At 45.7% G+C, this 27551-nt stretch overlaps 1 protein-coding gene across 1 annotated transcript in view; it reads left to right on the forward strand.

Moving 5' to 3' along the window:
• Positions 1-14007: 14007 nt before the first annotated feature.
• The window catches only part of LOC124615916, an 85811-nt gene continuing 72267 nt past the window's right edge, over positions 14008-27551 (forward strand). Inside the window, exon 1 of the mRNA XM_047144096.1 lies at positions 14008-14135. The gene's annotated coding sequence lies outside the window, so the exon portion shown is untranslated. The remainder of the gene's footprint in view (positions 14136-27551) is intronic.

Here is a 27551-nt window from a genome sequence, read left to right on the forward strand (position 1 = left end):
GGGTGGAAGCAGACCGTACTTTAAATTCATCATGCGGGGTGGTTTATACATACTCACTCGACGGATTATCCAACGAGGACATTCAAAATTACATGTGTGAGACCAGGGCGTAACGACTGTACATCGAGTCATGAAAATGGTTGACAAGGACTTGTTACCGCCCCTTACTCTCTTCTTGATATTTGATAGAGTTCAACTTCCATCGAACATTAAAGCAGGATATGAGATAATTTCAGTTAGCCCTTATATCCCCAAACCTACGCGTTGCCATCGGTGTCAGCGGTTTAATCATACTAGCCAGTTGTGTTCCAATCCGGCCAAATGCGTTACATGTGGCAGAGATGCCCATGAGAGTGATTGTCCAGTTCCATCCCCTCATTGCATCAACTGTATGGGCGACCACACTGCTTCCTCTGGAGATTGATCTATTTTCAAAGAAGAACAAATTATTCAGGAAATCCGAGTGAAGAAAAAGGTGTCTATATTTGCTGCTCGTAAGTTATTCACCAGTAGAAAGCCCACTGTGCTCCCAGCAGGTAAATATACCACTGTCCTTGCATATCCTCAGCCTACTAAGGAGGTAGCCATGCAGACTGGCGATCTCACCTTTAGCGCCACGGTCGTCAGATCAGCCAGCTCAAAGATCGCCCTTTCAACCTCCCCACTATCACCTGCTCACTCTAAGGCTCACCATTCATTGGCTCCTGCTAAATCACAGGCCCCAAAATCGGACGCCCGGACTTCCAAAAAAGAGCCTACTCGCGAAGATTTTTTACGCACCCTGACCTCACAGCCATCAATTCCTCCCTCTTCTCAACGTCCTGTTTCCAAGGAGGCTCACAAGAAACATAGTTGTGCGATCTTAGGTTTTTCTGGCGAATTAACTGTTTGTACTGTTCTCGGGTCTCCAGCTGGGTGCAGTCGTTTTCAAACCACGATATTTCGACAGCCTTCCTTGCCTTCATCTTCAGGCGATACCTGCAGACTGAGCGTCTACGCTGAATCTCCTCCCCTTTATACTCTGATCGCTCCCCACTCCTTCCCCCGCGTCATGCCGCACGCGGCACTGTGTGGAGTGGTGGTGGGGAGGGGTGGGGTGCCGGCTGCTGGATGCAAACTGTGGACCATCAGATATCCTGTGGCCTTTGTCTGGCGTGGAAGTCGCTTTGAGTCGGCGCTGTGCTTTTAGTTGGCTGAGTGCTGGGTCCCAGGCTTTGCTGAGCTTGAACCCGGCGTCTCTGTTCATCAGGCCATCAGATACACGTATTTCAACCGCCTCCTTCAGAACACAGTCCCAAAAAGACGAGGCTGAAGACGATTGAAATACGTGTAGCTGATGGGGTGATCAACAGAGACGCCGGGTTCAACCTCAGCAAAGCCTGGGACCCAGCACTAAGCCAACTAAAAGCACAGCGCCAACCGAAAGCGACTTCCGCACCTGACGAATGCCACAGGACATCTGATGGTCCACAGTTCGCATCCAGCAGCCAGCAGCCCACCCCTTCGCTCCACCACTCCACGCAGCGCCGAATGTGGCATGATGTGGGGTTAAGGGTCGGGAGCGATCACAGTATAAAGTGGAGGAGATTCAGCAGAGACGCTCATTCTGCTGGTGTCACCTGAAGATGGCGGCAAGGAACACTGTCAAAATATCGTGGTTTGAAAACGACTGCACCCAGCTGAAGACCCGTGAACAGTACAAACAGAAACAAAGTTCCTCTCCTTTTCCGCCACAGCGTGTCTCCCTTCAGGGCCACCCAGCGGTAGCCGCCCTCGGCTGTCTTCCGTGTCGCCGAGACGCACTGCTGGCAGCCGCTCAACCAGCCGATTACTGGTGGCAGGAGCTGCCCCCAAACAACCAATCCTCCTACGATCATACTCCGCGGTCGTCTTCTATCTTCAGGAAACAAACCTACATGCCCATGATCGCTTTGTCTTCCCTCATTTCCAATCGGTCCAGTTTGATCTCCCCTCTGCTGATGGCACTCCGGCACACGTGGGACTTAAAATTCTTCTCCATGATACTGTCCATTATCACCCAATCTCCTGAAACAGTTCCTTACAAACCTTCGCTGTACGTCTTTCCCTTTCTGGTTACACCTTCTCTATTTGTACCATACACGTTCCGTTGTCCACACCAATGGCAAGAGCCAATCTCTTTCATCTCCTTGGTCAGCTCCCGCCCCCCCTATTTGCTGGTTGGGGACTTCAACGCCTACCACCTGCTTTGGGGATCTCCACGTCCTTGTCCGCGAGGCTCGCTATTGATTGACCTCTTCCACCAAGCGGATCATGTTTGCCTCAACACTGGGGAACCTACATTTTTGCCTGCCTCCACGTCAACCTACTCTCATTTGGACCTTTCGGTCAGTACTTTTCGGCGAGCTCGGCGCTTTGTATGATTAAAAAATGGCTCTGAGCACTATAGGACTCAACATCTGTGGTCATAAGTCCCCTAGAACTTAGAACTACTTAAACCTAACTAACCTAAGGACATCACACACATCCATGCCCGAGGCAGGATTCGAACCTGCGACGTAGCGGTCGCGCTGTTCCGGACTGAGCGCCTAGAACCGCTAGAGCACCGCGGCCGGCTTTTGTATGATTCGCTCTTGCTGATACACGCTCGAGTAACCATTTTCCATATGTCCTTCAATTACAGCCACAACTGCTATCTATGCGCCCAAGACGCTGGAAGTTTTCCCATGCCGACTGGACACTTTTTTCCTCTCTAGCAACATTTGATGACAGTCAATTTCCTAGCATCGACGATCAGGTTAATCATGTTATGGAAGTTATTCTTACAGCCGCGGAAAGTTCAATACCTCGTACCTCACCTTTGCCCCCCCCCCCTCACCCCACAGTTCCTTGGTGGAACGAGGCGTGCCGTGACGCAATATGCGAGCGGAGATGTGCTTTTCGCGTTTTCCACCACCATCCTACGATGGCCACCTGTATCCGCTATAAGCGCGATGCCGTCGCATCATCTGCGATAGCAAGAAGGCAAGCTGGGACTTCTTTACCAGTTCCTTTAACACCTTCACTCCCTCATCTGTAGTTTGGGGCCGCATTCGACGGTTATCCGGCACTTCTAGTTTCTCCCCGACCTCTGTGCTAACTGTCGCGCATGATACCTTAGCGGACCTAGTTTCAATTTCTAAGTCATTGGGTCAACACTTTGCTGCGATTTCGAGCTCTTCAAATTACCCGCCCGCCTTTCTCCCGAAGAAACGAGCAGCGCAATTGGAAAGGACAAACATCGCCCCATCTCTCTCACGAGTAGTGTATACAAGGTTTTGGAGCATATGGTGAATTCACGTTTAGGCTGGAGGCTGGAGTTACGAAACTTTTTAACACCTGCCCAGTTTCCGAAAGCATCGTTCCGCAGTTGACCATCTTGTTGCTCTCTCCACTTACGTCATGAACATTTTTTTCAGGAAACGCCAAACGGTAGCTGTATTTTTTGATCTGGAGAGGGCATACCATACCTGTTGGAGGACTGGCATCCTCCGCACACTGTTCTCTTGGGGCTTTAGAGGTCAGGTATCCCTTTTCATCCGTGAATTTATGACAGAGCGCATATTTAAGGTGCGGGTTAACACTACTCTCTCCCGTACTTTCTCCCAAGAAGACAGGGTGCCCCAGGGCTCCGTGCTAAGTGTTGTACTGTTTGCCATCGCCATAAATCCAACTATGGATTGTCTCCTTCCCGATGTCTCGGGCTCCCTCTTTGTCGACGATTTTGCGATCTACTACAGCTCTCAACGGACCAGCCTTCTTGAACGACGTCTTCAAGGATGTCTCGATCGCCTCCACTCATGGAGCATCGAAACCGGCTTCCGCTTTTCTCCCTGTAAGACCGTCTGTGTAAATTTTTGGCGTCGTACGGAGTTTCCTCCGCCTTCCATACGTCTAGGCCCTGTTGACCTTCCGTTCGCGGACGTCGCCAAATTCTTGGGCATTATGTTTGACAGAAAACTGTGCTGGTCCTCCCACGTTTCCTATCTTTCGGCCCGCTGTCTGCGATCCCTCAACACGCTCTGAGTGGTGCCTCCTGGGGAGCGGACAGAGTGGTCTTCCTGCGCCTATATCGCGCCTTAGTGCACTTGAAACTGGACTGTGGAAGCATAGTTTACTCCTCTGCACGGCCATCTACTCTTCGGCGTCTCGACTCCGTCCACCACCGTGGACTGCGTTTAGCATCTGGAGCTTTTTACACCAGCCCCGTGGAGAGCCCATACGCTGTGACTGATGAACCTCCGCTGTCCAATCAGCGAGCTGTCCCACTGAGTCGTTACGCTAGTCATCTGTCTTCCATGCCTGCTCATCCGACCCATTCCCTTTTTTTCGACGCCTCCTTGGATTTAGGGTGTGTAGGCCAATCTTCCTCTCTACTACTACTGGGAGTCTGCTTCCGTCAACTGCTTCGTTCTCTTTCCTTCCACTTCCCTAAAACTTCCTTGACAAATGGGGGTACGGCGCCGCCTTAGCATCGTCCCCGGACCTGCCTGCTCCGTGGCCTGTGTCAGCTTCCCAAGGATAGTACACCCCCCCCCCCCCCTCCCCCTAGTTTATCGTCGGGCATTTCCTGCTCCACGCGTACAAATGGAGGATGCCACATTTGCTTACAGTGACGGGTCAAAAATCACATCTGCTGTTGGGGTGCCTATATTGTTGGTGATACACCTAATAGATTTCGGCTTCCCGACCGGTGTTCGGTTTTTACTGCGGAGCTTTACGTTGTTCTCCAGGCTGTCCAGTACATCAGTCGCCAACAGCGGCTACAGTATATTATATGCTCGGATTCGCTCAGCTCTCTCCTCAACCTCCAAACTCTTCATCCCGTCCGCCCTATGGTCCACGGGTTTCAGGACTGTCTCCACTTGCTCCACTTGAGGGACGTCTCTGTGGCATTCCTCTGGATCCCAGGGCATGTTGGTATCCGTGGAAACGAGGCAGCCGATGTAGCGGCAAAGCTGTGGTCTCTCTTCGTCGGCCCGCAGTTCGCATGGTTCCCTTTGCCGATCTGCAGAGCGTTTTATGTCGTCGTGTTGCTCTTTCGTGGCACACGAACTGGTCTACACTTCCCGACAATAAATTATGGGTCGGAAAACCTCTTCCCTGCGCTTGGACCTCTTCCTCCCGGGCTTTTAACTAGGCTCCAGAAAGAGCACTGTATTTTTAGCCGAGGACATATTTTAGGTGGCGATCCTCCCCCGCTTTGTCCCCACTGCTCTCAACTGTGGACGGTGAGACACCTTTTACTTCAGTGCCCCTATTTTAATCCGCTACGCGCCCGTTTACAGCTGTCGCCTGATATATCTTCCGTTTTAGCAGATGACACGCGTTCAGCCGATCGCGTCCTTGAGTTTACCCGTGTCAGTGAGATGACATCGGTCATTCGAAGATCTTTTTTTGGGAAAAGAACCTCCCCCCCCCCCCTCCTTCAACAGTAGTTTTCTAAGATTTCCTTCTGTTTATAGTTTCCCTCCTTTTTGAGTTTCGCTCCCATTGCTGCTGATTTAACATACGGGAATGGGCGCTTACGACCGTAGCAGTTGTGCGCCCTAAACCCATAACAAAAAAAAAAAGTCCAGTGCCTTTGTGGTAACACAAATGACTTCACTTTTACTGACAAACGCAATCTTGCTATCTGCAAAAACGGTTTGTCTGACCAACCGCTGTGTTAGCCGATTACAAGAGATCCTTCAGTAATGGAAGCACCTCCTCCTACGAACTACTAAGAAAGGGAGTAACAAGATTTGCCGCAGCTACATCCAGCCCACCGATTTCAACGGTACCAATCCTCACCCTTCTCAACTAGCTTATTATTCACAAATGTATTCTCTGCTCTTAAACGTGCTATCTTATCAACCACTGATTACATAGCTTTCTCACCAGCTTCTCTGATTTCGCCATTGCATCATCCGTACTCACAGTTATGAGCTCGACAATAACAACCCAACTATAACAAGAGCACTCCTTAGTTATTCAAACTGCCACAGTTATTTCTTATGTCTAATCATGAACCACCTTGACTCCCTGCATTGTCCTGCCATATGGCCAAAGTGATGACACGTCAAACGAACAACAGCCACAGACTTGGCACAAGGGGCAGAGTGCCCAAGTATATTACACTGTGCACATAGCACTGGATCTAACCATTGATTTTTAGAATTGCTCTGAAACTGGGAGACGACCATCGGGTCCTCGAGCCTCACAAAAGAAAGTTTCCACTGACACTTTCACCTCCTCCCCCCCCCCCCCTCCACAACAAAGATACTGCAGGCTGCAGTTTAGTCGTCTTGCTGTGGGCAGTGGCACTCCCTCCACTGTACCCTCTCATTACTAACACCACTCTGTTGAGCGGCTGAATGCGGTAGACTTGAATTACGCACCATGTAGCTGAGAATGTGAGGCAGTCAGGCTCCACTCTTGCGTGCCAGCCGGCTGGCCTGCACCCTGGTAAGAGGTACACGTGTCAGCACCCTATGTTGCTGACGTCACGCCGAGCAGCGGTCGGCGGTCTGTCAATGGGCCAACGCCCTGGCAGCAGCCTGGCGACGCCCTAGCTCCCAGTCCAGAGGGGAGGCTGCTGTACTGTGAATGGATCTGTCTCAAAATTCACGGCTATTTGTACGGCTTCAGGACATTACATGTGACAGAAAGTAAGTCCTTCTCCAAAGCAGCATGATCTAATGCAGGTTTAGGGCTGAAAGTGAGACCTTTCCATAGTAAGATCATTCAAGAGAGGAGAGTGCTTTAGACAAGAGGTTGAGGATAATGTACTGTTGTGACTGGATCTCGTGATTATGAGTTATTCTTGGTCTGGGAGGCAGTGGTAAAGGCTGGTGGTTGTTAAAGAGGTTGGCCAAGCTTAGTTTGCAGGAGAGCAGTGGTGGTTGATGGTGTGGCTGCAGAGAGACAGGGAGGGAAACACCATTGTTCAGGTAGTTTAGGAGAAGGTGGGGCAGCTTTTTCTACATCTACGTGATTACTCTGCTATTCACAGTAAAGCGCCTGGCAGAGGGTTCAATGAACCACCTTCAAGCTGTATCTCTACCATTCCACTCTCGAACGGCACGTGGTAAAAATGAGCACTTAAATTTTTATGTGGGAGCCCTGATTTCTCTTATTTTATCATGATGATCATATCTCTGTGTGTAGGTGGGTGCCAATAGAATGTTTTCACAATCGGAGGAGAAAACTAGTGATTGAAACTGCATGAGAAGATCCTGTCACAACGAAAAAGGCCTTTGTTTTAATGATTGCCACTCCAATTCACATATCTTATCTGTGGCACTTTCTCCCCTACTTTGTTATAATACAAAACGAGCTGCCCTTCTTTATACTTTTTGGATGTAAACCGTCAGTCCCATCTGATGTGGATCCCATACCGTTCGGCAGTACTCCAGAATAGGGCAGACATGTGTTGTAAGCAGTCTCTTTAGTAGACCTGTTGCATCTTCTAGGTGCTCTGCAAATGAATCGCAGTCTTTGGTTGGCTCTACCCACAACATTATCTATGTGATTGTTCCAAGTTAGGGTATTTGTATTGTAATCCCTAAGTATTTAGTGGAATTTACAGCTTTCAGATTTGTGTGACCTATCGCATAATCGAAATTTAGTAGAATTCTTTTAGTACTCATGTGAATAACTTCACACTTTTCTTTATTCATGGTCAATTGCCAGCCTTCAGTCAAGTAGCTATTACACGGTTCATGCATTCCCGTGGTGACAGCGTCCTGTCCTCTCCAGGTATTACCACTGCACGATTCAGGTTTCTATGAGCACAGTTACCCATCTTCCAGTCCTTTTGTGTACATGTTGCTACAACTTGCATGTCATCGCACTAAGCTTACCAGCCAGTGGCAGCCAACACAACGCTTCCCGTGGCGTTGTTTCAAATACCGACAAGTTGCACTTAAAACTAGGTTGCTACACCACAGATTAAAGCCGGCCGCGGTGGCCGAGCGGTTCTAGGCGCTTCAGTCCGGAACGGCGCGATCGCTACGGTCGCAGTTTCGAATCCTGCCTCGGGCATGGATGCGTTTGATGTCCTTAGGTTAGTTAGGTTTAAGTAGTTCTAAGTTCTAGGGGACTGATGACCTTAGAAGTTAAGTTCCATAGTGCTCAGAGCCATTTGGACCATTTGCACTGAACTTACATTCGTGACGTAATTATAGCAATATTTCTAGGGAAGAATTTATTTTAAAAATGTTGTGCTCTTCCTGTTGCTTGCTTAATGAAGAAACTAAATGACTAATGGTGAAATTATTGACTTTTGCTTCCACCAGAGTTCGACTCCTGAGCCCCCACATACTTCAGCACTAATAAAAAGTCAAATAAAGCAATAAAAACTCTATTAATAGGTCTTTCCGATGCACTGTTGTATTTCAGAATATTGGTTCCTTCACTGGCCAGGAGCCAACAAACGCACCTGCCACATTTAACACTAAATGAAGAGTGTCACAAGTTTAATAAAATTGCAGGCAGGAATTTGCGGTGCAAGAGTGTGCACTTTTTACTTCTCAGAGAGTGATTACGTTCCAGAAAAAAAAACAACGAAGTATCTTTCAACGCTCTTCACCATAGTATATTATTAAAATAATATGTGTCAGTGCGAAAATCTAAGTAGGTGGGGCAGCATCACGTGCTCGCTTAACCTTACCAAAGGCACGAAAATTACAGCTGTCAGACCTCGCTCCCGTGTCTGTCGCAACGACTCAGCTGCCAGTGGTCTGACACGACGCGGGTACACGGCCGATTCTGTTAAAAGTTTATCATAGACTTTTCGGGATGTACCATCTTATTTCTGATTGTCCAGATGATCAAGGCGACATATTTAGATGAAATATGAGAGACCGTCAGTGACTACGTATTCATTAATGACTATTTCAGCTGCTGTAATGAACTTAGTAATACTTGTATGTATCTTCCTGTTTTATGTAATATGCCTATAGCTTTCATTCTTTCACGTTTTGCTTGAATATATCAAGTGAATTTAAAACTATATGTGTGATTTTTTTACATTGTTATCAATTAATTGAGATTTATTTATTGGTCAGGTATTGTTGCTCTGCTTGTGTATTTTCAGTTCTGTAGTTTTTCAGTAACTGTAAGTCACCAACTCATAGTATTTGTAGCACCTACATATCTACAAAGTGTGATTTCTGAGTTCTAAGAGAGACATCACTCGTGTCCTCACTCATGACATTCGTGAGGTCGAGACTGTTTGTAGCCCAAGGTGTAGGTTATGTGAAGGTAGACGTCTAGATTGAGCACACTACGTATATTTCGCACTCTTCAAGAGAGACATATTACAAAGTAGTAATTTTTACAAATTTATCTCGGTTTACACATATACACTCCTGGAAATGGAAAAAAGAACACATTGACACCGGTGTGTCAGACCCACCATACTTGCTCCGGACACTGCGAGAGGGCTGTACAAGCAATGATCACACGCACGGCACAGCGGACACACCAGTAACCGCGGTGTTGGCCGTCGAATGGCGCTAGCTGCGCAGCATTTGTGCACCGTCGCCGTCAGTGTCAGCCAGTTTGCCGTGGCATACGGAGCTCCATCGCAGTCTTTAACACTGGTAGCATGCCGCGACAGCGTGGACGTGAACCGTATGTGCAGTTGACGGACTTTGAGCGAGGGCGTATAGTGGGCATGCGGGAGGCCGGGTGGACGTACCGCTGAATTGCTCAACCCGTGGGGCGTGAGGTCTCCACAGTACATCGATGTTGTCGCCAGTGGTCGGCGGGAGGTGCACGTGCCCGTCGACCTGGGACCGGACCGCAGCGACGCACGGATGCGCGCCAAGACCGTAGGATCCTACGCAGTGCCGTAGGGGACCGCACCGTCACTTCCCAGCAAATTAGGGACACTGTTGCTCCTGGGGTATCGGCGAGGACCATTCGCAACCGTCTCCATGAAGCTGGGCTACGGTCCCGCACACCGTTAGGCCGTCTTCCGCTCACGCCCCAACATCGTGCAGCCCGCCTCCAGTGGTGTCGCGACAGGCGTGAATGGAGGGACGAATGGAGACGTGTCGTCTTCAGCGATGAGAGTCGCTTCTGCCTTGGTGCCAATGATGGTCGTATGCGTGTTTGGCGCCGTGCAGGTGAGCGCCACAATCAGGACTGCATACGACCGAGGCACACAGGGCCAACACCCGGCATCATGGTGTGGGGAGCGATCTCCTACACTGGCCGTACACCACTGGTGATCGTCGAGGGGACACTGAATAGTGCACGGTACATCCAAACCGTCATCGAACCCATCGTTCTACCATTCCTAGACCGGCAAGGGAACTTGCTGTTCCAACAGGACAATGCACGTCCGCATGTATCCCGTGCCACCCAACGTGCTCTAGAAGGTGTAAGTCAACTACCCTGGCCAGCAAGATCTCCGGATCTGTCCCCCATTGAGCATGTTTGGGACTGGATGAAGCGTCGTCTCACGCGGTCTGCACGTCGAGCACGAACGCTGGTCCAACTGAGGCGCCAGGTGGAAATGGCATGGCAAGCCGTTCCACAGGACTACATCCAGCATCTCTACGATCGTCTCCATGGGAGAATAGCAGCCTGCATTGCTGCGAAAGGTGGATATACACTGTACTAGTGCCGACATTGTGCATGCTCTGTTGCCTGTGTCTATGTGCCTGTGGTTCTGTCAGTGTGATCATGTGATGTATCCGACCCCAGGAAAGTGTCAATAAAGTTTCCCCTTCCTGGGACAATGAATTCACGGTGTTCTTATTTCAATTTCCAGGAGTGTATAAGTGAAATTATATTACGACGGTAATCCCAAAAGTATGGTCTCCTATGTTTTTATAAGTACATAGACCTGGTTAGTTCTACAATGGTTTACATCAGTTCACAGCTTGAACATTTAGCTATTTTTCGACATAATCACCATTTCTGTCGATGCAATTTTGTAGACGCCGTGGCCGTTTTTGTATGCCCATATCATACCAGCTCACCGCCATGCTGTTCAGAAAGTTATGAACGTCTTCTTTCACCTCGTTGTCGGACCTGAATGGCTTTCCGGCCAAATGTTTTTTTAACCTATGGAACTGGGCGCCAAGTAAGGACTATAGGTTGGGTGGGTGACTATGTTCGACTGAAACTGTTGTTGGAGAGCAACGGTTTGCCGAGCGATGTGTGGTCAAGCGTTGTCGTATAGAATGTGTACGCTTTTGCTCAACATTCCTCTTCTCCGGTTCTGAATTGCCCGTTTGAGTTTTTCAGAGTCTCACAGTACCTGTCAGCGTTAATTGTGGTCCCAGCGACTCACCTGCGACGACGAGGTGAAAGAAGAGGTTCGTAACTTTCTGAACAGCACGGCGGCGAGCTGGAATGACATGGGCATACGAAAACTGCCACAGCGTCTACAAAAATGCATCGGCAGAAATGGTGAATATGTCAAAAAATAGCTAAATGTTCAAGCTGTAAACTGATGTAAACCATTGTAGAACTAACCAGGTCTATGTACTTATAAAAAATAGGAGACCTTGTTTTTGGGATTACCCTCGTATATTATATTCAGCAAGATGGCTGATACAAGTTACTCCTGACGAACGTCACAGTCTACGTTTCATTACTGTGACAATATTTTATTGATGTATGTAACGCAAATTAAGTACTAATAACAGATCTTTCCAATGCAAAGCATCTAGATTCTGCGTTTAAAGATAAGCTCTATGAAGTACTCGTTTCAATAGAAGTCCATTAATTATACTGTCTTGTATTAGTAAATTGAACGCGACTTCGTAACAAGTTCCTCACATAATTCTATACTATTCTGGACTATAGATGGATGTATCCGTCTGCTTTGTACCCACACAGTGAAAGTATATACAACAGGCGAACTTTGGAACACATTTTTCACTGCACATTGTATTATTGCTACGATGTGTCTTTATACTGTCAACGACATAAACGCAACGTAACTATGATGTGCTTTCAGAGATTGACCTCCACAGTCTGCATTTTATGGCTGACAATATATATCTTTATATCTAACACGAACAGATTACGGAAACGTGATCTTTGGATTTTAAGATATCTACATCTATTATGTGTACATACGCTCCTCGGTGCAGTCGTATGAAGAGAGGTCGATCCTTGTGTTACTAACTTAATGATCTTTCAGTCTGAGTGTTGTGAAGTCAATATTGCGCTGGTATCGTAATCATGGCCTGCTGTAAGTGGTTTTGTAAACATTCTCCGTTTCTTATGGCTTTCAGTTTATCGAGTTGGAAGTTGAATTGCTTATCCACATAATGTACTTCCATATGTTTAACTTCAACATCTCTACGAGTTATTTGTTTTATCCTGCGTGCACATTGTTCGTTTCTTTTGTTGATGTAGTCTTACAGTGAAAATATTTGTTACGATTGAAACTGGTAGAAAATATAATATAAATTTCCAAACATGCTATTATTCAAATTCCTTAAAGTTGTGTCCTGACACCTAGTCATATTGTTAGATTTAGAAAACACTACTGGCCATTAAAATTGCTACACCAAGAAGAAATGCAGATGATAAATGGGTATTCATTGGACAAATATATTATACTAGAACTGACATGTGATTACATTTTCACGCAATTTGGGTACATAGATCCTGAGAAATCAGTACCCAGAACAACCACCTCTGGCCGTAATAACGGCCTTGATACGCCTGGGCATTGGGTCAAACAGGGCTTGGATGGCGTGTACACGTACAACTGCCCATGAAGCTTCAACACGATACCACAGTTCATAAAGAGTAGTGACTGGCGTATTGTGGCGAGCCAGTAGCTCGGCCACCATTGACCAGACGTTTTCAATTGGTGATAGATCTGGAGAATGTGATGGCCAGGGCAGCAGTCGAACATTTTCTGTATCCAGAAAGGCCCGTACAGGACCTGCAACATGCGGTCCTGCATTATCCTGCTGAAATGTAGGGTTCCGCAGGGATCGAATGAAGGATAGAGCCACGGGTCGTAACATATATGGACTGTAACGTCCATTGTTCAAAGTGCCGTCAATGCGAACAAGAGGTGACAGAGACGTGTAACCAATGGCACCCCATATCATCACGGCGGGTGATACGCCAGTATGGCGATGACGAATATACGCTTCCAATGTGCGTTCACCGCGAAGTCGCCAAACATGGATGCGACCATCACGATGCTGTAAACAGAACCTGGATTCATCCGAAAAAATGATGTTTTGCCATTAGTGCACCCAGGTTCGTCGTTGAGTACACCATCTCAGGTGCTCCTGTCTGTGATGCAGCATCAAGGGTAACCGTAGCCATGGTCTCCGAGCTGATAGTCCATGCTCCTGCAAACGTCGTCGAACTGTTCGCGCAGATTGTTGTTGTCTTGCAAACGTCCCCATCTGTTGACTCAGGGATCGAGACATGGCTGCACGATCCGTTACACAGCCATGCGGGTAAGATGCCTGTCATCTCGACTGCTAGTGATACGAGGCCGTTGGGATCCAGCACGGCGTTTCGTATTACCCTCCTGAACCCACCGATTCCATATTCTGCTAACAGTCATTGGATCTCGACCAACGCGAGCAGCAATGTCGCGATATGATAAACCGCAATCGCGATAGGCTACAATCCGACTTTTATCAAAGTCGAAAACGTGATGGTACGCACGTCCCCTCCTTACACGAGGCATCAAAACAACGTTTCACCAGGCAACGCCGGTCAACTGTTGTTTGTGTATGAGAAATCGCTTGGAAACTTTCCTCATGTCAGCACGTTTTAGGTGTCGCCACCGGCGCCAACTTTGTGTGAATGCTTTGAAAAGCTAATCATTTGCATATCACAGCATCTTTTTCCTGTCGGTTAAATTTCGCGTCTGTAGGACGTCATCTTCGTGGTGTAGCGATTTTAATGACCAGTAGTGTATCATCTCTTACATCAGGTGACCATACTTTATTTTGAAAGGTTGGACGGCGTGGAATGGGACCTGGAAACGCTGGCAACAGATCATCTGAGACGTCCTGTCCTCTCACAGTTACTGGACGTTGTTTACCGCATCTCGAAAGCTATAAGAGCCGCGATTGGATGTGCCGATGTGCATCCATGGAATGTGCATCAGAAGAACTTGCACACAAGTGGTGAGTATCTTATTTGTATGTTCTTTGAATGCATAATTTCTCAGCGATTTTTTTCGAAGATGTCGTGTACAGTTATCAGCCTAATAGTGACATCGTGTTGTCGGAACTTTTCGATGAGTTTATATTGATTAATGTCCCACTTCTAGAAAATCTCTTCTGTGATAATGAACACGTAGATGATTTAGTTGTGTTGGAAGTGAAAACTATGTCCTAATGATATTACGTAGTGAACAAAACTTGGAACTAAGTAATAGCCGCAGCAGACGCAATAACCGACGTCTGTTGATAACTAATTTGCACCTACGCATATAGTACCTTTCTACATCTACATTTATTCTCCGCAAGCCACCTAAGAGTGTGTGGCGGAGGGCACTTTACGTGCCATTGTCATTACCTCCCTTTTCTGTTCCACTCGCACATGGTTCGCGGGAAGAACGACTGCCGGAAAGTCTCGGTGCGCGCTCGAATCTCTCTAATTTTACATTCGTGATCTCCTCGGGAGGTGTAAGTAGGGGGAAGAAATATATTCGATACCTCATCCAGAAACACACCCTCTCGAAACATGGACAGCAAGCTACACCGCGATGCAGAGCGCCTCTCTTGAAGAGTCTGCCACTTGAATTTGCCAAACATCTCCGTAACGCTATCACGCTTACCAAATAACCCTGTGACGATACGCGCCGCTCTTCTTTGGATATTCTCTATCTCCTCTGTCAACCCGACCTGGTACCGATCCCACACTGATGAGCAATACTCAAGTATAGGCCGAACGCGTATTTTGTAAGCCACCTCATTTGTTGATGGACTACATTTTCTAAGGACTCTCCCAATGAATCTCAACCTGGCACCCTCTTTACCAACAATTAATTTTATACGATCATTCCACTTCAAATCGTTCCGTACGCATACAGAAGTAACTGCTACCAGTGTTTGTTCCGCTGTCATATAATCATACAATAAAGGATTCTTCTTTCTATGTATTCGCAATACATTACATTTATCTATGTTAAGGGTCAGTTGCCACTCCCTGCACCAAGTGCCTATCCGCTGCAGATCTTCCTGCATTTCGCTGCAATTTTCTAATGCTGCAACTTCTCTGTATACTACAGCATCATCCGCGTTAAGCCTCATGTTACTTCCGCCACTACCTACTAGGTCATTTATATTTATTGTGAAAAGCAATGGTCCCATAACACTCCCCTGTGGTACGCCAGAGGTTACTTTAATGTCTGTAGACGTTTCTAGACCTTTAATAATCAACATTAATTTTTTGTCTGTTGTTCTGATCTGACATCAAATGAAATTTGTCATCAGTGTTAGTCTTCTCCACAGGAGAGAGCACGCCAATACCGCAGTACAGTATAGAACACTACTTGTAACACTGATGAAAGTCTACGTTCGGCGAGAAGGAGAGTCCACATATTTGTCCAGGAACGCCGTCCCCTGCTGGAGTCACTCACTAGATCACATGGGGCTACTAAATTACGTGGATATTGATTGCTACGTTCCACATGTTAATCCCATACATTTTTATGAGAATACGCTCAGATGATTCAGCGCGCTAGTTTAATGTGGGTTACAAATCATCGTGGAATTTGGCCATTTGTTTTATTTATTTACTATAAGATAACTCGACGTTGCTAGCGTATTTATTTTTTCCAATCCTCTATAAGTCCAAATCCTTTCCCCTCTCTCCGTCCAACTCCTCCTTCCCCCTCTCTCCCTTTCCTTATCCATCTCTTGCTCCTGTCTCCTTGTCCATCTCTTCCTTATCACTACCTGTACATCTTCTCCTCTACTTCTCTCTGTCCATTTCATTTTCCCCCCTTCTCACTATTCACCTCCTCCTCCCCCCTCCCTCTCACCTCAGCTGTGCCTACCTACGTGCATATCCCCTTGAATACATTCTATACTGTTGCCCCACACACAAGTCATGTAGCAAGTTTGATTTGATACAGTGGAGACGTGTAACGAACGAACACACACACACACACACACACACACACACACACACACACACACGCACACACACACGAAGGTTGACTGAAAAGTAATGCCTGTGAGCCGTGGTAAAAATTGCTGTTTTGAAGAGCGCGCCGCGGAGCGTAGTGTGAAGCAGTCGCCCTCCGTTTCTGGCGGTGGCGCCACTGTGGCAATCGCAGCTTTGGTGTCTCCCTCTGGTGGGAAAGGGAAAAGGTTGCCTGTTCACGTGCATTTAAGGGGCGCTATAAGCTCGCCAATCAGTCCGTCAGTCTGGGTCAGTCTCTCGTCCCGAGCTTGCTAGTCTGTCTCTCGTCCTCATTTGTTAGGCAGTTAGTGTCTGTCTGTCGTTCGGAGTGCTAGTATATCTGTCGTTCGGATCAACCTTTCCGGCAAAATGAGAGTTTTTCCACTACTCCAGTAAGACAAGTCAGCGAGTGGTCGCCCGGTCGGGGCTTAGTGCCTGCATCTGAGTCTGCGCGTTAGGCCGCAAGTCTGCTCGAGTTTGCTAAAGCAATGGTCATTCGCGGTTGGATCGATCGGTTGGTCGGTCGCGCACTGATACACAAGATGACTCGTCCGTCTTGAGCGTCGGCGCATGTGGGGTCGCCACGTGAGCCCAGTGGGCCGCGGCGTATAGCGAGTGGTAGTGACTTCGCGGTCGACACGAGAGCAACAGGAGTCAACCCACGACATCGGTCTGGCCGGTGCGAGCTGCGGCGCCGTGAGACGGGAGATCGGCGCGCCTTCCTGCGTCCGTTGAAGCGACTGGCAGCGGACGGTTCGGGAGAGCGATTTGGGGGTGCTGCGCCAGGTCTTCTCGAGAAATCGCAGTTTATTAGAAGTTAAGTGATTGGTGATATGTCGTTTGATTTACTCTTTGATTTACTCTTGTTGAATTCTACTTGTTTTCTTGGTGAGGTCACCAGCCGTTTTGCTTTGGGGTCGTCCTACCATTCTTCTCCGTTTGCCCACCCACGGGAAGGTGTTTTTTTATAAATAGGGTGGTCCGTTTTTCACTTGTGGAGTAGGAGCGGGTTAGAGCAACCTGCGGTTCGGGTTGTTCGGTAATCTTCCCATGAATCTACCGTACGTTAGTAGCTGCGTCTGTCATGTTTGTCGGATATGGTGTGTTAACGAATTTATTGCTTGGAGCGTAACGACCTAAAACCTGAAATATGTTTTGATCTTTGGAAACTTGCCTATGATCTTGAGAGGCGGTATCTGTGTACTGTAGAGCATCTTAACTATTGTTTGGCCAACCTTGTAGAATTTTATATAAGATTGCATTTCATGCGCTTTTATTTAAATGATCATTTTCAATGATCATTGTAGTGCCGGCCGGAGTGGCCTCGCGGTTATAGGCGCTACAGTGTGGAGCCGAGAGACCGCTACGGTCGCAGGTTAAAATCCTGCCTCGGGCATGGATGTGTGTGATGTCCTTAGGTTAGTTAGGTTTAATTAGTTCTAAGTTCTAGGGGACTGATGACCTGAGATGTTAAGTCCTATAGTGCTCAGAGCCATGCTTTTTCTTCTCTACAGCTCCAGTTGGCGGGAAGCTTTAGCACTGAACGGTTGTGTTGTTAAAGTGTGAAGTATGGAACCCTGCGCAGACGGTCGGTCAATGCGATTTAAGCAATGTGCAGTCATTGAATTCTTGACAGCGGGAGGTGTCACCCCAAAGGAGATTCATCAGAGAATCTAACCAGTTTGTGGTGATTGTGTTGATGTGAGTACTGTGCGCCGATGGGCCAGTAAGTTTAAAGATGTTGAGGAAGGACCATCTGACCTGCGTGACAAACAAAGAATTGGCCGTCCTGTGACAGCAACCGCCGAGTTTCACAAGTAAAACGTTGACAGACTGATTCAGGACGATCGTTGTATCACTCAAAGAGAAATTGCAAGCACAATCGGCATTTCACAAGAACGTGTGGCTCACATTATTGCTTTGCTTGGCTATCGGAAGATCTGTGCACGGTGGGTGCCCCAGATGCTGACTCCTGAAATGGAAGCGCACAGGCTTGAAATTTGCCAGGAACTCCTCTCGCTTTAAGGGAATGAAGGTGACGCCTTTCTCCATTCAATTGTGACAGGAGACGAAACGTGGGTACACCATTACGACCCGAAGACGAAACGTCAGTCTATGTAATATCGACACAAAGACTCGCCCCAGAAAAAGAAATTCAAGACGCAACCCTCAGCTGGAGAAATCATGGCCACAGTGTTCTGGGAATCAAATGGTGTTATCCATGTTCCTTGATCGTAGAACAACAACAAATTCCGAGCGTGTCATTAGAACGCTGCTAACTCTGAAACGACTGTTAACGAGGATCCGAAAAGTAAAGGGAAGTGTTTTCCTGTACAACATGACAATGCCAAGCCACACACTCCACGCGCCACCACAGCCGAACATCAGAGACTGAATCTCTCCACCGTACGGCATCCTTCATACAGTCCAGATTTAGCACCGTCTGACTTCGATCTGTTCCTGATAATGAAAGACCATCTGCGGGGACATCATTATGCTTCTAATCAAGACGTTGAGAGAACCGTGAGACTGTGGTTGCGGAAACAGGGTGTCGACTTCTTCCGTGGCGGCTTCAGAACACTTGTTCATCGTTGGCAGAAATGTATCCAATTAGCTGATGATTATGTGGAAAAGTGAATATTGGTAATTAAAGATCACATTCTAAGGATTATTTTTGCGTGTGATTTATTAAAATATTCCCATCTAATCCCAGTTAACGAAGGTAGAGGCATTACTTTTCATTCAACCCCCATATATAGAACAGGTTGTATATAAATATAAGTAGGTAAAGAATTGTAATGTCACGTGTAGTTTGAAGAATTCTGCGTTTTATTTCTGTTTTATGGAATGTGTTGATGAATTTAAAGTGTATGTGACAGAATAGGGTAAGAAAAGAGTATATATTGGCTGCATAAGTCTTGCTGCACAGAGATCGGCGAACGTATATAATATCATAATGTATGAAAGAGGTACGTAAGATTTGGAAGGGGGGGGGGGGCAATTTCAGAGAGTTATTTAAACATGTTATTTTGGAAGGTTTGGATGATATATGTGATTTATTTGTAATTACTGTTCGGCAAGGATTTGGTGCATGGAGGTCATCAAACCTGACTAAAGTTTTGATTGGTTTTGGTGCGTAAAAATCTATGTGCAAAATAATAGCAAAGTTTTGGGAGTGTATTTCGTGGGTTAATTCTGCAGTATATTTTGGGAGGGTGTTCAACAGATTTATGTATTTACATTTGGGGACATAAATATATATATGAGAAGAAATTGTGGCGTTATACATCATTATTGCGCGAGTATGAATGCTATTAGATAAATTTATAATGCAGTTGTCTGCTGTTTCCAAAAGAATGTTAAATGGGAGAATTCTGGCCAGAGCAATTTCATGTTGTTCTTTTAACTTTCTGATTAGATCTGATTAAAATTGTGACAGCTGATGAAATTTCGACGAAAGAACGCCGACTGTGTGTTGCTTTAAATACAGTGATAGTGAAGTGCTATAAATGAGAGCAACAGCGCTAAACATTTCTGTTAAAATTCAAGGTGAACCCAAAGTTTCTTTAAATTTGTATACAAACATGAAAAAAAGTTTTTCATCATATCGGTTCTGAGAGCTCCGGAAGCTGTACAGAAAATTGGAATAGAGATCAACATAAACATCATTTCCGCCCTTTTTATTGCTCATGCAAACCACACATTGCATGTTGTACCACCATACAGTGATACAATCCGAAAACAAAGGAAGTAGATTACAGTACGCTTGTTCGCCCACTGCTTGAATACTGCTCAGCAGCGTGGGATCCGTACCAGACAGGGCTGATAGAAGAGATACAGAAGATCCAACGGAGAGCAGCGCGCTTCGTTACAGGATCATTTAGTAATCGCGCAAGCGTTACAGAGATGATAGATGAACTCCATTGGAAGACTCTGCAGGAAAGACGCTCAGTAGCTCGGTACGGGCTTTTGTTAAAGTTTCGAGAACATACCTTCACCGAAGAGTCAAGCAGGATATTGCTCCCTCCTACGTATATCCCGCGAAGAGACCATGAGGATAAAATCAGAGAGATTAAAGTCCACACAGAAGCATACCGACAATCCTTCTTTCCACGAACAATACGAAACTGGAATAGACGGGAGAACCGATAGAGGTACTCAAGGTAACCTCTGCCACACACCGTCAGGTAGCTTGCGGAATATGGATGTAGATGTAGATGTAGACCTTCAGCGGTGCAGAGGTGGTGGTCCAGTACCTCTAATACCCAGTAGCACGTCCTCTTGCACTGATGCATTCTTGTATTCGTCGTGGCATACTATCCACAAGTTCATCGAGGCACTGTTTGTCCATACTGTCCCACGCCTCAACGGCGATTCGGCTTACGTCCCTCAGAGTAGTTGGTGGGTCACGTCGTACATAAACAGACCTTTTCAATCTATCCCAGGCATGTTCGATAGGTTTCATGTCTGGAGAACATGTCGTTATCCTGAAGGAAGTCATTCACAAGATGTGCACGACGGGGGCGCGAATTGTCCATGAAGACGAATGCCTCGTCAATATGCTGCCGATATGGTTGCACTATCGGTCGGAGGATGGCATTCACGTGTCGTACGGCCGTTACGGCGCCTTCCATGACCACCAGCGGCGTACGTCGGCCTCACATAATGCCACCCCAAAACAGCAGGGAACCTCCACCTTGCTGCACTCGCTGGACAGTGTGTCTAAGGCGTTCAGCCTGACCGGACTGCATCCAAACACGTCTCCGACGATTGTCTGGTTGAAGGCATATGCGACACTCATCGGTGAAGAGAAAGTGATGCCAATCCTGAGCGGTCTATTCGGCATGTTGTTGGGCCTATCTGTACCGCGCTGCATGGTGTCGTTGTTGCGAAGATCGACCTCGCCATAGACGTCGGGAGTGAAGTTGCGCATCATGCAGCCTATTGCGGATAGTTTAAGTCGTAACACGACGTCCTGTGGTTGCACGAAAAGCATTATTCAACACGGTGGCGTTACTGTCACGGTTCCTCCGAGCCATTATCCGTAGGTAGCCGTTATCTACTGCAGTACTAGGGCGCCTAGGGCGGTCTAGGACGCCATGTCACTTATTGTGCGGCCCCTCCCTCGGGATGGGTGCGTGTGTTGTTCTTAGCATAAGTTAGTTTAAGTACTGTGTATGTCTAGGGGCCAATGATTTCAGCAGTTTGGGTCCCTTAGGAATTCACACATATTTGAACATTTTTACGTCATCTGGTGGTACAAAACAGCATTTCGTCAGGCCGTCCTCGGCTTCTGTTACTTCAATATATTCGTCACCAGAGCCATCTTCTATATCTGACCATTCTGGATCACTATTCGGTTCTGACATAACGCCTTTCTTAGACACATGTTAATTTCCTCTCCGATCTTTTGTCTGTTCTTAAATACTCATGGTGACGGTTTGCTCCAAATGTCATTAGTCCTTTTTCTTTCACTTCAGGCTCTACATTTGAAGAGTCATTTATTTACTTTGGCTCTAAGGACGTGTACCCATACTTCGTAAATGTGTAGTCTACGTGAGCATCAGAAATTTATAAACAATCGTCTGTTCTACTTCTTCCGGCCTACTGACAACAGTTTGTTCTGCTGGCGATTCGTTAATCAGGAGTACTTCGTCAGTAACGCTGAGAATTTCATCTTCTTCCATTCTCTTCATAGCGACCGTATTTCTTTTCTTACTATTAATCTCAGTATTATTGGCAACTCGCTTACTTTGCGGGGAGCCGTTTTCATTACCATTTGTCACCTCCTTGCTAATTGCTGCTCGCTAACTTGGCGCGGCGCTAAATATTTCCATTTCCTCCTTGCTGTCGGACTGCGTCCTATTCTCGACGTCCCTTTTTCTCCTTTCACTACTACTTAAACTTTTAGATCACACAATCGCCTCTGAAATCCTTCTACTCGCATTACGTTAGCTCTTGGTACATCGATCTGTTGACACCAACTACTAATCCCCGACAACTCATTTTCGCAAATTTTTATCGGTATTCAAACTGTCGTTGGCGCTTTCTTCCTCCCCAACGAATGTGTTCACATTTTATCTTGTCCCTGTTTTGTTATCTGCGGAAGCAGGTTCATTGCATTCTACTGTGACGTCCTCGTTCTGTTCTACTGCGGTTAACTACACCTTCCATACGAACAGCTGATTGACGTAATCTTTGCTGGCGGGCTCTCTGTCAGCACGCTAGTATACATATTTTCATCGTTAGCCTGCAGTGACTGATTCCTGAGCACCATCTGTCGCTTTGCTTGCAGCGACCTACGGTGCTTCACAGTCGCTCTCTCGAGTATTGGGTTCATTACTTCTAAGCCGGTTCTGTTAATTACGTTTGGGCCTTAAAATCTGTCCGCGTTAGTTTGGTCCGCAACATATGCGATCTTGAGCTATCCGCGCTGTTGCTGTCGTGGCAGTGTCGCAATGCAAATCCTGTTCCGCGAACGGTTGAAGCACCTCGACCTCTGCCCTACCTCGCTGAACAATATTAACCCTCAAACGGTATGGAGATTGAAGACGAAATAGATGGTATGGTCGGGTCTGATCCGACTCGCTCCCTCTTCGATGAGGTTTGTGTGCAAATAGGTACACAGTAAGTATTATTATTGACGAATACAGTTTACTAATAGTACGATACATGACAAAAATCCTTTTTGTAGACACACAGATAACCATTAGCTATTAATGGCCGTCAAATCAAAATCAAAGAACCTACGCAAAATGAAACACAATTCCTGTCTTTTTTGACGGAACGCAATATAATATAAAGAAGAAATGAAATTTTTCCCGAAATAGAAAGGCATATCATATGTCTGTTTCCGCAATAGAATCATCAGTCACACAGCTAACACGCAATACTCTTTTATGCTCACCATACACGCATGAATTGCGTTTGACACAAGATTCATTTCCCTTTCTATCTTTCGAAGGATCACACAAGTTACATCTTCTTCGTTTTGCCCGCAAATTCTGACTGTGTGTAATACTGGATTGATTCTCTTCTTTTCCTAACACCTTGGCAATTGTCATACGAAGAGATCTCGAAAGACGTGGGTTGAGCAATTTTTTTCTATCAGGGGTGTGGTCAAACCCAACGCGAGATTTTTTAAGAACGTGGCCCACGCACTTACTGGGATGGAATCTTGGTTCGTATTACATTTGAATAATACGAAACTGTTCACAGCTGCGATGTCTAACATTCCAAGTATCTCAATGGCCACCTTCGGGCTTTTCGTTTGGTAGTCTTGCCTTTGCAAAGTTTGTCCAATACGTCCACTCCACCTCTTGTTAGGTTACAGAATTCAACACTCTCCGGCTTGCTTGATTCATCGCTTATTGTTCCACTGTGCTGCATGGTTGAAATTAAGATAACTTTTTTATTCTTTGCAAATGTGAAAGAAATCAACATTTTGTTGTCTTGATAGACGAACTTTACGGTTTCAGCTGGGGCCGGTGACAACATGGATAGTGGTATCTCACGCTTATTTTTACGTAGTGTACTGACTAACGTAAGTTGTCGCTCAGACAGTTTCTCTGCCAGCTCATATGAAGTGAACCAGTTATCAGTTGTCACACTGCGATAGCTCCCTGACACTGAGTCCTAAGTCTGAGAACAAACCGAGCTGGTATGGATAAATTATCCTTGTTCTTTGTTTGGTCTTTTCCAATACACGGGATGCCTGAAATGAAATAGAACGTTCTGGCGTAACACAAGGAAACTAATTTTAGACCGTACTTATCACGTTTCGATAGTATAAACATTCTAAAGGGACACCGATCGCAGAAACTCAGTAATGTTTCATCTTCCGTCAAATACTCTAACGGGCTATAATACTACAATGGCTGAGCTGTTCCAGCCGCTTCAGTCTGCAAGCGCGTTACCGGTATGGTCGCAGGTTCGAATCTTGCCTCGGGCATGGATGTGTGTGATGTCCTTAGGTTAGTTAGGTTTAAGTAGTTCTAAGTTCTAGGGGAATGGTGACCTTAGATGTTAAGTCCCATAGTGCTCAGCGAGATTTGAACCATTTTTTTATAGAACTGCAAACAATGACTTACAAAAGCATCCTGTATCTCCCGCAACGCAGCAAATTTATCTTTAGCCTTTCTTGACTCCCTACTACCTTTATCATCAAATCTCAAATTTTGTAGGAGGAATGTAAATCGTTTCTGCAATAGCACAGCGAAAGATCGGTGGTCCATACATCTCGGAAAACATATCGTGTCGGCATGAGCCAGAATCTTTCAAGACACCGCTCATAAACAAGAGACCAATAAAAGATTTTATGTCACTTACGTCTGTCAGATGTAAAAATGGATTGCTGGGGTTATTGCACTTGAGCTTTGTGTATTCTATTCTCGATATTAGTATGACTAACAATTTTCCCTATCATTTCATCGATGAGAAAAAGTGAAAATAATGTTTTTGCATCTGTAATCCCTCGCACCTTCCCTTTAGGTCCAGCCAGGTGAGTGATCACATTTGAAGAAGGGGTTGGTGAATATTTAGAACTTAAAGGCTTGTCGGTCCAGATTGTATGCTCATCCCTACCTAACTCAAAATTTCTATCGTCTGTTCCCTCTTCTTCTCTCCCATGCTTCTTACCCACATGATCACAGTTGAAAACATCTTCTTCTATATCACTGTTGAGAAGACTTCAAAAATTCAGATTCTGAGACAGACTCTTCCAGTTCAGTGTCATGGTCCTCTTGGTATGAAGGATCCTTGTGGTGGCGTAACACAGCTAGAACTGCCTCAGGTGTGTGTAACTGTTCTTTCCAAGCCATGTTGGTATAACGACTGTGAAAAAGATGCACAGTAAAATAAGTAACATTACAGGTACAGTCGGGTCGGATACAACCTGGAATTCACGTAGCAAGCCAAGGTCACTTACGCGATGACTGCATCAGTCCAATAGGCAGAGCACGACTGGCTAGTAGGGTTGGTTCCTGGCTGGATCAACTTCCTGCACTGAGTGGCTAGAGTAGTGTAGAGGAAAATTGAACCGCTGGGTCGGATCTGACCCGCACCATACTCTTTGAGGGTTAAGGCGTCATTTTGTTCATTGTCATAATGATTAACACTATTGTCGTTATTCTGGCGATAATCACGTCTACTTCGCTAATGATCTTCATTCTCTACTCTTTCTAAAACCGCAGAAAGGCTTATGACTGCTTGCTACGTATCTCTTCGAATCCTCTGGCAGTTTTTTCCACAGTTCCCTTCTAATCTTGGGAGTTCGTCAATTTTGGCTACCAGAATTGACAGAAATCTTTCATAGAGTTTCTGCCCATGTTGTCATATAATCCAGCCATTATTCATTTGCGCCATGACAATCTTGTTTTTTTTTTTTTTTTATGACCAGTATTCCTCCATAGACTTTGTTTCAATTCGTTAAGCGTCATGTGATAAATGTTCAGATTTAGTCCCCACTGTTGAGCATCACCTGCTAATGCACTGATATCTAGGTTAATCTTTTCCTGGTCTGTCAAACATTCAGCGAAAATCCTTTCGTAGATTTTGAGAAAATCCAATAGGTGCCAGCCAATACATCTTTTGCCGGGATCAAAGTGTTCTTCACTCTTTAATAGTATCCCATCATTGACACAGTTGGACTTGTCTCTTATTTTCTTTTCACGGTCACAGATCGTGCCCTGAATTCGTGAAGTATTTTGGTTACACTTCTGTCCACAATTATTTACTTGTTTGCTTATTTCTTCCTCAGAATCAACGACTGCCTTTCTCATATATGAGTTTTCATTTCTACATTCGTTAAGCATTTCAGCTTTAAGACCGAAAACTTTTTCGACCACTTACGTTACTACTAGTGGTTCTACCGTTCCTTGGATCTGTATGATATCTAAATCGAACCATTCGTTTATATCATTGACCTGCCCCTGTGTGGTGGCCACATTGGCTCTCATGGTATCTATGGTTCAAATGGCTCTGAGCACTATGGGACTTAACTTCTGAGGTCATCAGTCCCCTAGAACTTAGAACTACTTGCAGCTAACTAACCTAAGAACATCACACACATCCATGCCCGAGGCCGGATTCGAACCTGCGACCGTAGCGGTTCCGCGGTTCCAGACTGTAGCGACTAGAACCGCTCGGCCACCCTGGCCAGCATGGTATCTATTTCAAGTTTAATGTCTTTGATTGCAATACTCAAAACACCTACTTTTTCGATCTGTTTACTGATCTTTACACCATGTGTTTCAAGTTGGGTATGAAGGCCACTAACTTGTGCTTTAATCTAGCTATTAATGCTGCTACCTTGTGCTTTAATTTGTGAAGATAAAATTTTTAACATACCATTCATGCTCAAAAGTTTTTCACTGTCTTGTTCTACTGTATTTTCATGTTCTGATTCTACCTCGTGTTTCTCGATCGATTCTTTCTCTAATTGTGGCGAACTGAGCGTACCAACCGATTCATTCGCATAATCACTGTTTTTCAAGTAATCTTTCTTATTCATTCCATGCTTTACTTCCTGATTTCTTTCTGACGGGGTCATCATGTGAATCTGATCATTTACGTACGCGTGATATGCAACGTAAGCCAATTTTCGTTCTGTGGCGTTACCTGTATACTCATTTCGGTAACTGCTATCGGACTCCATGATGATTCTCGTTACGCCCTATACTGTCTCGTTCTGTTCGCTTTGATCTACTACTGTTTTTGTTTCCATTTAATACTGAAATATAAATAACAATTTACTTTCTAAACTCCCGTAACACTTGCTATTATTTGTTTTATTATATTTCCTTCAAGTTAGAGCCGATGAACTTTCAGTGCGCGTAATACGTTCGTTTTGTTCTTAGTACATACGGTATGATCTGTATTTGACTGTGTAGCAAGCTAAACAATATCCTGTCACGCGGCACCACATATATGTACCGTAAATCTACGGATACTTCTAAATTCAGAGATTAATTACAATTACATAAAAATTTACATCGATATTACATCAAAGAACACAGTAATACATAAGTTATATTAAGGAAAAACAAAAAAAATATAGATAAGATCACTATAAATAATATCAATAATTGTGTTACAGGGAAATATAAGAAGGGTAAAAGAACGGACTCGCAAAATTTCAGACCAATATCCGTAACATCGGTTTGCTGCAGAATTCCAGAGCATATTCCGAGTTCGAATATAATAAATTTGCTAGAGACCGAAAAGCTCATGTCCACGAATCAGCACGGCGATTAGAAAAATATCGCTGGTGCGAAACCCAGCTTGCTCTTCTCTCATACGATATACTGCGAACTAAGAATGAAGGGCAACATGCAGATTCCATATTTCTAGATTTCCGAAAAGCATCCGGCGTGGTACCCCACTGCAGATTGTTAAAGAAAGTACGAGCA

The sequence above is a fragment of the Schistocerca americana genome, chromosome 5 (genome assembly GCF_021461395.2).
Source record: "Schistocerca americana isolate TAMUIC-IGC-003095 chromosome 5, iqSchAmer2.1, whole genome shotgun sequence".
NCBI classification, from domain to species: Eukaryota; Metazoa; Arthropoda; class Insecta; order Orthoptera; family Acrididae; genus Schistocerca; species Schistocerca americana.